Genomic DNA, 12,823 nt, shown 5'->3' with positions numbered 1-12,823 from the left:
CAGTTATGGGGTGCCGTTTGTCCCAAATACATTCTGTATACAAAACTATCCCTAATATACAGAACTAATGAAAAAGGAGTTCCGAGTAAGTAAGCTGCAAGGCAGGCAGCTTATAAAAAGCAACGCTTGGGCGCTACAGCGATGAAGAAGGCAGACAGAGACAGACTACGAGTCTCTAACCACGTGTGTGCAAAAGTGCGCCACGCTCAACTCTTTTAAGCCGTCGGCCCACACAAGTGTCATCACTGGTGAGTGCCTTCCAAACAACCGGTCAGGCTCAAAGATTGGTTGCACCACACGCAGAGACGCACTGTCATTACGCACACATGCCGCACACCTTCTTCTACTCTCCCAGTCCCAGGCAGGCAGCAAGCCGGGGGGCCCGGGGGGGGCCCGACCTGGACCTGGTGAATTTTTAAAATTAAAAAAAAATTTTTTGTAAAAAAACCCATGGGCCCCTACCACCAATGGGCCCCTAGGCTATAGCCTAGGGTAGCCTAGGCATTAATCCACCCCTGTTCACAACCCACCAAATTTGTCCCATTGGCCCAGATCTGCCCCTTTTATGTCATCATTGCACTCATTTTACATGATCACCCCTCATGGTCCTGCTCTCCAACCCTATCACAGCCTGTTAAGCGCCTATGGTTTCCTTGGGATGTTACAGAACCCCAAATCATAATATGCAGCATTTCTAACCTATTGCTTTATTAAGTTTTAGTGTTCCATTTCCATTACTATATTTCCTTATAATCTATTACGCATAAACCCAACATCCATAAACCCAGATCTGGCCCAAACCACCATTTTGTGATGGTCTCTGACTCTCTGTTCTGTCTTAGAGATCTCCTGACCAGAAATACTGCAGCTCTAACTGTAACAGGAAAAAATGTGGAAACAAAAGACAGAGCTATGTCTGTTAATTGGCTCATGTGACCTAACATGTATGGTTTGTTTGTGTGCACTGTGAATCTTAGGATCCCAGGGGGCGGCCTTTAATTTTTTAAATGGCAATTTTCTATTTATGATTACCTAATGACATATACTACTTGAAAAGTATATTATTCTGAAAATGGTTTATTTACATGAAGCAAGGTTTTACATATGAGCTGTTTTATGCAATATATTTTTTATAGAGACCTACTTTGTTCTGGGGTGTAGTTTTCCTTTAAGAATTCAGATTTAGCTGAAGGATCGGGGTGCATCCAAATTCTTTAACATGTGCTGAGATTCAGCCGAATCCAAAACCACATCCTGGACACGGCGCTTCCCTTTACTTATACTTATACACACGTAACAGACTTTCTGTTATTTTTATAAAAATCTTTTTTTAACTCTTCAGTTGCACATTCATTACACTTTATGGGAATCACTGCATTTCATATGAGCATTGCACGTCATTTTTAGAACACATCTATTTTATAAAAATGCTATAATTCACTATTTAGAAAATAAATGTGTATAATAAACATTCCGATCATTTCAAATAAAAGTTCATGCTACTGAGGACCATAGAGATTCATAACAATAGTAATTACTGAATTTCTTGGTTTAGCCTTTTCTGTGCTGTGGATTATTGCCAAATGGAATCATGGCATGCATTGTGTCACATTGAACAAACATGAACCCAGTAACTTAGAAGATATGGTTTTGTAATTTGAGTATCACCTTCCTTTTTTCCCTTGGTCTCCTCTTCTAATATCCCTCTTTGTATTTCTCTTTTTTTGTTCTTATTTTCTTCCCATACCTTAATATTCTGCTTTTTTCTCCACTTCTTGCCTACTTTTCACCATTACTAGCTATTTTCCTTTGCTGATTGACTAGGCTGGACTGGGAGTTTCAAAGTTAACTATCCAATTTAACTAATAACTGAGTGACTGAGGTGGGTTTTAAATTCTGCTAGTAGAGATATAATTAGTAAAGAAACTAGCACCCATGGACTGGCAACTAGGACTATTACACAAAGTGGTTGTGCTATGTTAAATCAGCACCCTTCAACCAAGGAAACAGGAAGCTGCAATGTAAGGTCAGAATATACTGACTGCCTTGATGTAAGGGGCCCGAAGGCTCAGCCAGGAGTAGCGGACCAAGGAGGAAGCACCAGTCCAATAGTTCGAGGTACAGGCAAGGGTATAGAAAGAGAGTGGTCGAAGTCCAGGCAATAAGGTCGGTTCAGGCAGCAAAGGTTCAGAATATGAAGTCAGGCAAGGTCAATACACAGGATCAGGAATGATAATCACAGGAAGCGCACCCAGGAACTCACGAGGAAGAACCTATAGTAGGGCACAGTCTGCAGTGCTTCAGCATCTTTTATAGGCCTCCTTTGGCGCCAAAACAGACGCAGTGGCGTCATGACGCTGGCGTCTTCACGCTGGCGTTTTGACGCTGGCGTCTATTCTGACGCTGGCGCTTAGGCGACTAATCCGATGCTGGCGGATATTCTGACGCTGGCGTGATGTCACAGAACTGCGACCAGAAGGAAGCACATGGAGAACGCCGCCATCTTGGACTCCGCCATCTTGGGACGCCAGGTAAGAACTCCTTACACTTGAGACTTGGGCCCTTGTTATGGGAAGCAGGCCACCTGCCAGGGGCCCATATCCAGCAAAGCCATTAGGGACACCAAAGCCCAGGCCCACTGGAATATTTCCCATTGTCAGTCCTAACCTGGTGGGGAGCCATAGTACCAAATTCCAAAGGCCCACCACCCAGGAGATGTCAATTATTAGTCCAGCAGTCACTTGGGCCCTGTGAATGATGGCCCTGCCAACAAGTAGAATATCATTTTAAAAAAAAGCCCTCCATGCACACATGGTCCCATTCGTGATATGGATCAGTCACACCATAATTCCAAAACACAATGCTCATGATACACCCAGATTCTGCCCATGATACACCCAGATTCTGCCCACGATCCACCTAGATTCTGCCCACCCCTGTAAGCCCCACTTCTACAAACCATCAATTGTGTTTCTTGGGGAACCCTCTGCCATACTCAGAGTGCTTCTCTAAACAATGTATATAAATATATTATATATATATAAATATTATATATCTCCACACTAGCGATGCAGCTGCAACCCCTTCCCCCGGACCCCCTGCCGCACAGAAAAGGTAAGCACTGGCCTCAGGCGGCTCCTACTTTAGAAACACAACTGTTTCTGGGATCAGACTATGGGAAAAATTCCACTTCCTACTTTGATCTGACGCTGTAGAACTAGGGTGTGACCACAAGGGTGTGTGATATTTAGATCAGATATATTGCAGGTAGCAAATTAATGAGTTGTGATGATTTTGGCACTGCTTTCACAGTATCCATTTCTCCACAAAAAATGTAAATTCTAAATTGCTGGTCAGGGCTGGTTCTGTCCACTGTTCTCTGTTCCACTAGTTTTAACAATATCAGAGCACTTCAGGGGGCGATTCTATGCATTCAATAGGTAGGAAATTACTGACAGTGGAAGACCTGGGACCTGTTACCCCAGGAGACTCTAGGGTAGAGGGGCTTAAATCAGGGAGATTCACAAAAAATACTTGGGAGTTCACATGACTGAAATCTACACTGTGTTAGATAAATATCAGTAAGAATAAGATAAAGGTTTCAACATAGTAGTGAAGCTAGTGAGGTTGGGGGCTGTATTGGGCTCCTGCCCAGCCGCTCACCAACACCTTCATTCTGTTACAGCCCCTCTAATGATGTTGCAGAATGGCTTATAACTCATGTTATGGTCACATTGAGATGAAAATGTATCTGAATTGTGGCATATAAATCATGCATGGGTATATGTATGTATATATATATATATATATATATATATATATATATATATATATATATATATATATATATATATATATATATATATATATATATATATATATATATATATATATATATATATATATACACACACACATACAGGGGTGATCCGTGGGCTGCAGTCGCCTGAGGCAGCAACCCCGATGCCGCCCCCCTCTCCCGCTCCGCACTTAAAAGTTTAGCGTCAGAGCGGGTCAAAAGGTGCGGCATTACTAGTGTAATGATCGCGTACTGTGCTTTCTGCACTAGCAGAGCCGAATTTCCAGTTTAAAAAACGGAAATTCGGCTCTTAAAGTTACAGGAGGCGGCTTTTTTGTAACTGCCCGTTCCCTGCCGCCTATATATATATATCGGAACAACAACTGGGTATGGGCAGGCACCATTTAAAACTACAACTAGTGATGTGCGGGTCAAGAAATTCTGGACCTTGAATCATATTTTCTTGATTTGTATTTGGCCAAGCCTTAAGGTTCAGATTCAGTTTGGAATTTAGTTGAATCTTTAGTTCAAGGAGAATTATACTTTCTGAACGAAAACAAAACCAGCAGATAACATATATAGCCAGTTGTTTGATGTATCAGAGAATCTTATCAGATTGGCATATACATATGACTAAATATTTACCTTTTGCATCTTTTACTTTGAGCTGCCATTTTGTGATGTTCCATGCGTCAGTCAGTGATCACCTGACAGGAAATAATGTAGATTTTAAAGGTAACAGGAAGACGTGTACAAGTAAAAGACATGGCTCTGACCATTCAATGTTTTCTTTTCTAAGGATATTGTCCTGATACAGCAAGAAATGAAAATGCTGTGGCAGGGGGCTCCAGACTGCAGGGTCTGCCTCCTCTATAACTAACAAGAAAAAAAAACCCTCCCCAGCAGCTCTTACCTGTGTGTGGGGGGGGGGGGTATTAGACAGCATGGGGAGTGGGCGGAGACGTGAAGTGGGCAGGAGGGTTGGGAGGATGGGGATCGGAGTGCGCCGGGCCCCTCTCAAGATTTTTTGCAGGGGACCCGGCGCACTCTAGTTATACCACTGTAATTAAAAACGCCTATATCTGTTTGGGCATTTGGGGACAGATAATGAATATCTAAGGTTCAACCAAATATGGTTGTATGGGTGGGCCTAAGATTTAGATTACAAATAAAAGCAGAGCTGGCAAAGACACAGCAGTAAAAACTGCCACTAGTTCAACAAAATCATTTTTACATTGCCAGAATGGAAGTCATTGGCATGCCAAATCAAATCAATTGTTTTTGATATTTTTTGGTGTTGCTGGTCATCTCTGCCCCTCTTTCTTCTGCCATTGCATCACTTGTGGCTACACTCTAAGGGGCAAATTTATAAAAACGCAAGAAAACGCTCAACACAGAAAAACTCACCCACTCTCTATTTATTCCTTTGGGATTATCAGAAGCGCATTTAGCAAATGGTGAACTCCACCCATCATCTGCTTTTAAAAAGAAATTGAGACTTTTTTCAGTTGATTTCCATTTTGTATTTTTTTTTTTTTTACTGTTTTTCCAAAATTTACATTTAAAGAAATGTTCCTTTCATTGGTATTTCAGTTGGCAGCTCAGTAATGCAGGTGCAGCTTCTGAACTGTTACAATTTGCTGCATTCCTTGTTACATTTCTCAGCAGCATCTGTGGAACATTAGCAAATATTGTATAAATTCTGCCTTTAAGGAAACTCAGGGATTCTGCTCAGCAGGGCTAAAGATAACAAATGTATTGACTAATATATGAATTTACAACAGTTACAGATTTAGTGACCTCCCCCTCCCAGAGCTGCTTTAGAAAGACATAAGAAAGTGAAAAATGAAAGTTTAAAATTTAATATTAGAAAAATGGTCACAAATAGATAATAGAAAGTAATTGAAAAAAATATTGATTTATTGTAAGATATCTAAAATCTGATCTGAACTGAAAAAAGTGCTGGAAGATGAACAATCGTTTTAATATAACTTATTGTTATTGAAAGTATTTTTTGTTAAAGGGGTGGTTCCTTCAAATAACTAGTAGTTTTCAGATAGATCACCGGAAATAATGACTTTTTCCAATGACTTTCTATTTTCTATATGTGACCATTTTCTAATATTGAAGTGTCAAGTGTCTTTTTTCACCTTCTGAAGCAGCCCTGGGGGGGGTCGTCGACCCTGTAAACTGTTCTAAATGGATACACTTAGTTGATACATTTCTTATTTTTGTCCCTGCTGAGCAGAATATCTGGGTTTCATTACAGGCAGCTGTTAGAACTGATACAATAGTTGCTAATATTACAGAGATACTGCTGGGAAATGTATCCACTAATTGTATCAACTAAATGTTGCAAAATTGTAACAGTTCAGAGTCTGTGCCTGAATTACTGAGCTGCCAGACTCAAACACCAGAGACAGGGACATTCAACTTTAAACTTTTTGGAAAAACAGTAGAAAATAAATAATGGAAAGTAATTGGAAAAAGTCTTTATTTCTGGGGAACAATCTAAAAACAACTGAATTGAAAAAAGTGTTTGGAAGGTGAACAACCCCTTTAAAACCAAGAAAAAAAAAAAGAAATGATAAAAAAGTCACCTGACTTTTACATGGACAGCTCAGTGACATATTTTCCTCTAGATTAACCACATTCTGTTGTCAGAACATGCTGTTTATATAGGGAATAATGTATCCCCTCTCACAAAGGAGTTAATGAAGTTCAGTGAATAGTGGATATTTCAATCTCTTCGTAACTCACTTTAACCATTTTCTGACCCCTCCCCTTACTTTCCTTCCAAGTTACTTGAAATGAATGCAGTTAATTGAAATGTAGCCAGTAATTTAAAAACAACTTGGTAAGTGCCTTCTTTTATTTTATCTCATTCTGAAAACTGGGATTGTTCTTTACCTTTAACCACTTTTTTGTTTGTCTATATCTATCTGCACGTTCTGCTGTCCGTTCTGTTTCTTGTGCGCTGCTACACAGGGCTTTGCTCCAGGTCTAGTAAACCCTAGAAACCAATAAGATGCTTGCTTTCAAATGGAAGCTTTTGGTTGCTATGGGTTACCAGAGCAAACTTTGCACCTGTTATTTAATTACTACCTGTAGGTGTGTCGTGGTTATGGCTTCAAGCTTGTTTGCTGGGCTGATCCTGGCCCTGGCTACCTTTGCAAAAGTATTATATGACTTTGTATATTACCCCTTATGTTTTTTAAACTCCTGTCAGGTTCAAGATTTCTTTTCAGTGTCATGGTTGAAACACGCAGGTAGAAGGCAAGATGATACATTCCACATGTATTAGCAGTGTCGTACTGGGACACCAGGGGCCCACCAAAAACCCTTAGACCAGGGGCCCATCCAAATACCTTTAGACCAGTGGCCCACTCTAAGTATTATTTTCTTCCTTTCCTTACTCAACCTCTATTCTCCTAGTCTCTTTTCTTTCCATACTATAACATATTATTCCATATATTTAGCCTCTTTATTCTCATAGAAAAAGGGAATGGCCATGAAATATGCCAAATATTTAGAAGCAGGAGGGCCCACTGACACCTTGGCCCACCGGGAGTTTTCCTGGTATCCCGGTGGGCCAGTCCGACACTGTGTATTAGGCACTAGAATGCACCGTTGTGAGGATAGCCTCTTAAAGAAGAATTGGCTGTGTCTGGACCTGCACACCCTTACGGTTCAACACATTTAACCAGAACGCAGGAAAAAAACATCCATGAGGAAGAGCCCTAACAGCAGCTCCAGAGCTGTTGGGGGCTAAAGGGTATAGGAATCCTGACTTATCTTCAAGGGGCCTATTTTTCAAGCCTCAAATTTTTCTCATTGAGTTCTAGCGGCAAATTCACTAAAGTGCAAAGCGTCTAACGTTAGCGCAAATTCGCCAGCGAAGTGGACCTACTCTAGCGCTACTTCGCACCTTTACACCAGGCAAAGTTGCACTTTGGCGAAGGGTCAATGTAACTACGCTAATTCACTAACTTGCGCATTTTACTGAATGTTACCTCTTGCGCCAGACTTGCCTTCGCCACCTCAGACCAGGCGAAGTGCAATAGAGTAGATAGGGATTGCTTCAAAAATAGTTGACATTTTTTCAAAGTCCCAAAAAACGCTGGCGTTTTTTCCTTTTTTAAGGGTGATAGGCTGAAAAAGATCGTAAATTTTTACCCTCCTTCCACCCTACATTTCCTAACAAATGGCACCTAAACTATACAGTGGGCACATGTGTAGGGCAAAATAACAACTGTATTTTATTTTATGAAGCTTTCCCAGGCTTGTGTAGTGTAATGTATTTTGCTGCTACATATACGTCCATTCAAGTTTAACTTGGCGCCGTATGCAAATTAGGCATCGCTAGCGTAACTTTGCTTTGCTTGACGAATTAACGCTTGCGCAAATTCGCTACTGTTCGTCTCCCTGAGCGCAACTTCGGATTTTAGTGAATTAGCGGCACCCTGGCGAAAATTCATCTGGCGAAGTGCGGCGAAGGCGTCGCTAGTGCATTTTCTCTGCTTAGTGAATTTGCCCCCTAAAGAGCAAAAAACCCAAACCTTTAGAACATTTTTCAAGAATTATTATTATTATTATTAATAATAATAATAACAACATGTATTTAAATAGCGCCAACATATATCACAGCACTGATTATTCTTCTAAGCTGCTAAAAACCCAAATCTGAAAACTGTCAAAATCATGTAGTCAACTGCAGATACTACATCAACTGCATTTACCAATTGAAACATGTTTTTTACCTTCAGGATTCTCAATAGTTTTGGGTTGTTTGGTAATCCAAGTTTTTCGGGCGACAGCAACGCGTTTTCAGAGCAACAACTCAAAAAACATTGCATGACTTTTTTTGACGCTTGATTTTGTCACAACTTTTTCTCACATCGATTTTATCGAGAATAATTATTGGTAAATTAAGGACATTCTGTTTGGGAGTTTGGTCGATTTTTTTTAATAAAGTGAGAAAAAGGCAAGTTTTACAAATATGCCCCTAAATGTATGTGAAACAGTTCATCTCTCCACAGTCAGTAGTTGGTGAGCCAAGTAACTTCTAATTACACCACTGCATGTGATTGTTTATCATTTAAATCACCAGCAATGTGTTGCTTTAAAAAAAAAGTTTATTCTTAATTGTTTGGACTTACTTGGGTGTTCTGGATAAACTAGGACTAGTTTATCCAGATTTGCAGATTTTTTGTTTTTGTTGCCACTGCCAGTGGCCCTGCTAATCAGGGTCAGGCCAAGCCGACCAGGCGCCTTAGGCAAACTGGTCAACTAGCCCCGCCCCTTGCATATGTGCGTACATGCGCGTGCACCATAACATACATGCAACGTAGGGGAAGCAGAGGGGCAGTAAGGGGCCGGGGAGGGAAGGACAGACAGGGGAGGGAGGGACAAACGGAGAGGGAGGGCTGGGAGGTCAGTATCAGCCCCCGCAGGGAAGAGAACATGTACAACAGCAAGTGCTTGGGGTTCATTCATCTTTAAGCCTTTTCCCTAAGTGGAACCTAAGGGGAATCCCTCGGTCTGTACATTTAGTCCCCACTTTTGGGCAATTACTACCCGGGATCATAATCCCACACAACTCCTCGGAGGAGCCTCAAGATACTCGGCTAAATAGCCTGTCTGTCACTCCTAGAGTGACCTTTTAAGGTGAGTAGCCTATCCTGACTTGTCTAGGTTTTACTGGAGCCCTGCCTGCCTGCTCAGGCCAGGACTAACACAAAATGGACCCTGAACACATGGCTGCCCAGGACTTTATACTTTAGCACAGTACCATCTACTGGGCACTGATAAAATACCAAGGGGCATAAGGAAACAGGTCCCCCTAACTGTATTTTAGGACCCAGTTAGGCGTCTACAACACTAGGGGACTGGCTGCTAAATAATACTGGAAGACTAATTTACCAGTCCCCTACACACCAGCAAAAGCCTCCAACTGCGCATGCGCCAAAAAGTCAAGAAGTTTCCGATTTCTTTTTTCGGAAACATTGTGCCTTTCTGCGCATGCGCAGTAGATCGCACTGGCAAATGCCTCCTACTGGGCAGAAAACGCTGCTGAATCCAGGAAGAAGAGCGCTCGGGAGAAGATGGCTGCTGTGAACTCAGCAGGAGAGAACCTGCATGGAGGGATAAACAAGTTAGGGGCATTTGCCCGGGGGGGGCAGGTAGACGGGGGGGGAGGAGGGAGGGGGGCCTACACAGAGGAGGGGGGAGGGAATTTTGCACACAGGGGTCACATATAATCTTTCATTACTGACATGTGCTCTCTATTCAGTAAAACCAAATGCCTGCCCATTTAACTATGCCCACTCTCTCACCTACTTGTGTCTTGTATTGACTCATTTCTCTAGGAGTGCCCAAATGAAATAATCACCCTCCTAGGCCAGACACAAAGGGACAGCCCCTGAAAACAGAATGGCATATATATAGTATGGTCTCATATGAGATAGAGCTGGAATATTAGAAATGCAGAATGATGGTTCACTGAGGAATATTATCCTGTACAGACAGCAAGTACCATTTTACTATTGTGATTCTCGGCTTTCACAAAAGCAGTTTGGCTGTGAGGCAGTGTTATCAACCCATATAAACACTATTACACAGGAAATACCAGTCAGTACAGATATATTTAACTATTTGGTCAACTAAGGAAATATGGCTGTCATGACCCATTTATCCTTTACATGCAGAAGTAGATGCCATTCCTCTGACTATTTATCCTTGCCGTTTTTAGGAATCAGCAGTGATATTCCCCATCCTGAAAGACTAGTGTTTTATTAAACAAATAACAGGAATTCAGAGTAGCGTCTCCCCCCTTCAAACAAATGGTTCTGCCCTGAGGAATGTTCAGAAACAGCTGTGCCTATAGTAGCTCTTAGAATGTCTGCTTAAAATTCATTAGCCTGTCATTATCAACCTGTAGCTTTCTTTAAATATAAAAAAAACTGAACACAATAAAAGATAAATCTGAAATATTTATTGGTAGTAATTTTTAAATTTGATCCTAGTATAAATAAAATACACTTATATGGCAGATCTAATCAAATCTAGTAATTATACTGTCAATTTATTCACGTGTAAATAAAATAATAATGCTTGCAGCTTTTTCTAAAGCCTTTGTTGCATGCAGAAGTAACACTAAGGATTTGTGCTAATAACTAAACACTCCAAACACATAGAGCAAAACCCAGATAGATATTTTCTCTGTGTGTGTGAGTGCCTTGCATCTGATCACTCCTCAGCAGAGATGGTTGTCATGGAAACCCACCACTATAACACACTGTGGCTCTAAGTGTTAGGTTGAGGCGTCTATAGCGGAACACCTTGACCCTACAGAAATGGGAGAAGCAACAATGAGCCTCGCAAAGCATTAGGGAGGTGTTTGGTTCTATTGGGGATTACAGAAGAGCAAGTTAATACAGGACTTATAAAAAGAGTGCATCATATGTGCATGACTTGCAGATGGAGCTATAGCCCAAGGAGTGATGAAGAATAATGCAAAGGTATACATAAAATAGCAGATTTCCCCTTCCCATATAACAGGCACGGGAGGTATGACTAAGTTAGGACTGGGAGTCAATTGTGGATATATAACCCATATCTGGCATTCATTCTATTTCTTTGATCTGTACTCAGCATTGATGTCACAGGTTATTAAAATTGGAACAGGGCAATACGCATGCTTTTGTTAGAGCAGTCTGAGAAGCCTAACTCACTCATTAAAAATGGTGGATGGACAATTATCAGTCCTTTTGGGTAATTTCTTTCCTTTGGCCGAAACAGGAGCGAAAAGAAGCTGCAACTCTTCTTCACTTCCTGCTGTTCCAATGGTTTAGGTTATTTGACCATGTGCAGGGAACATGTAAAAGTGGCCAACCCCTTATATGGCCCCTCATAGTGTACTTGTCTATTTCGTACAAGGCCTGATCTCTCCAAAACCATTCTTTGCTGCTATAGACTGCTTTGATCTTATAGAGATCTGAGTCCGAGTGCTCCCTAAAGGTGGCCATACTGTACATGGGCAGATTCAGTTCCTTTAGACTGATTTGGCAGCTTATCTGCCTGTGTATCTGCCTTCCGAAAATTGGCCAGATGCCGATCAGGGTGGTTTGATTTACCCCTCCTATCGCATGTAATGTAATTAGCACTATATTGCCCTGCCTTTGGTGGGCATATCAGTGGAAAGATCTTGCCAAACGAGCAGATCTTATAGTGTATAGTGCCAACCCAAGGATATTTGATCCTGTGAATGTCATAGTAGAAATCTCAGACTTGTGTTACTATCCCTTTAAATGCATATTATTATTCCTACATTTCCTTTTTTAAATATCACTTTGTATGTACTTCTAATAAATACTAGAAGGTTTTCTGGTCACAATATTGTAGTGGAGTTGGTTTACCAATGGGTTTTGGTAGGAACTTGCACCACTCTTATCTAAATGTTGCTTTAAAGGAAAACTAACCCACCCCATGTATTAAAATTGTTAACTAAATGTTTTTTGTTTATTTAATACAAGGCATAGGCAAATTATCCATATTGCTAGTGCTAGAGCACTAATAGGCACAAAAGTGCATCTTTCTGGGTCCATGCATTGAGCACTAGTACCCATCAGAATGGCCAACGTGATGCACAATCAGGCACAAGAAAGTGTTATGCCCTGCCTCAGTGTAATGTTTTGTTCTTTTTGCTGCTGCCCTCTCAGAATACATTACAGGATTTCAATTTTTTCTGTTCGTGTTAGATACTGAAGACCTAAGGAGTGCAGCATTTTTAGAAGTAGTACTGCAAAGGCATTAAAGGCTGACTGCCTAGTTTAATTGCCAATATGGTGCATTATGGTCTTTGCACATGTCAGTGCTGAAAGATTTTACCCATGTCTCAGCTATTTTAGTGAGGCAACTGCAACAACACAAGCCAGTATTGGTAGAGGAATGTGGTCCAAAAAAAAAGGTGATCCAGACGTGACCTATTTTCTTTTATCAAGTACACAAATCATTTAAAGAGGA

Source organism: Xenopus laevis, chromosome 4S (genome assembly GCF_017654675.1).
Source record: "Xenopus laevis strain J_2021 chromosome 4S, Xenopus_laevis_v10.1, whole genome shotgun sequence".
In the NCBI taxonomy this organism is placed as follows: Eukaryota; Metazoa; Chordata; class Amphibia; order Anura; family Pipidae; genus Xenopus; species Xenopus laevis.
Note: the sequence above shows the minus strand (reverse complement) of the source record.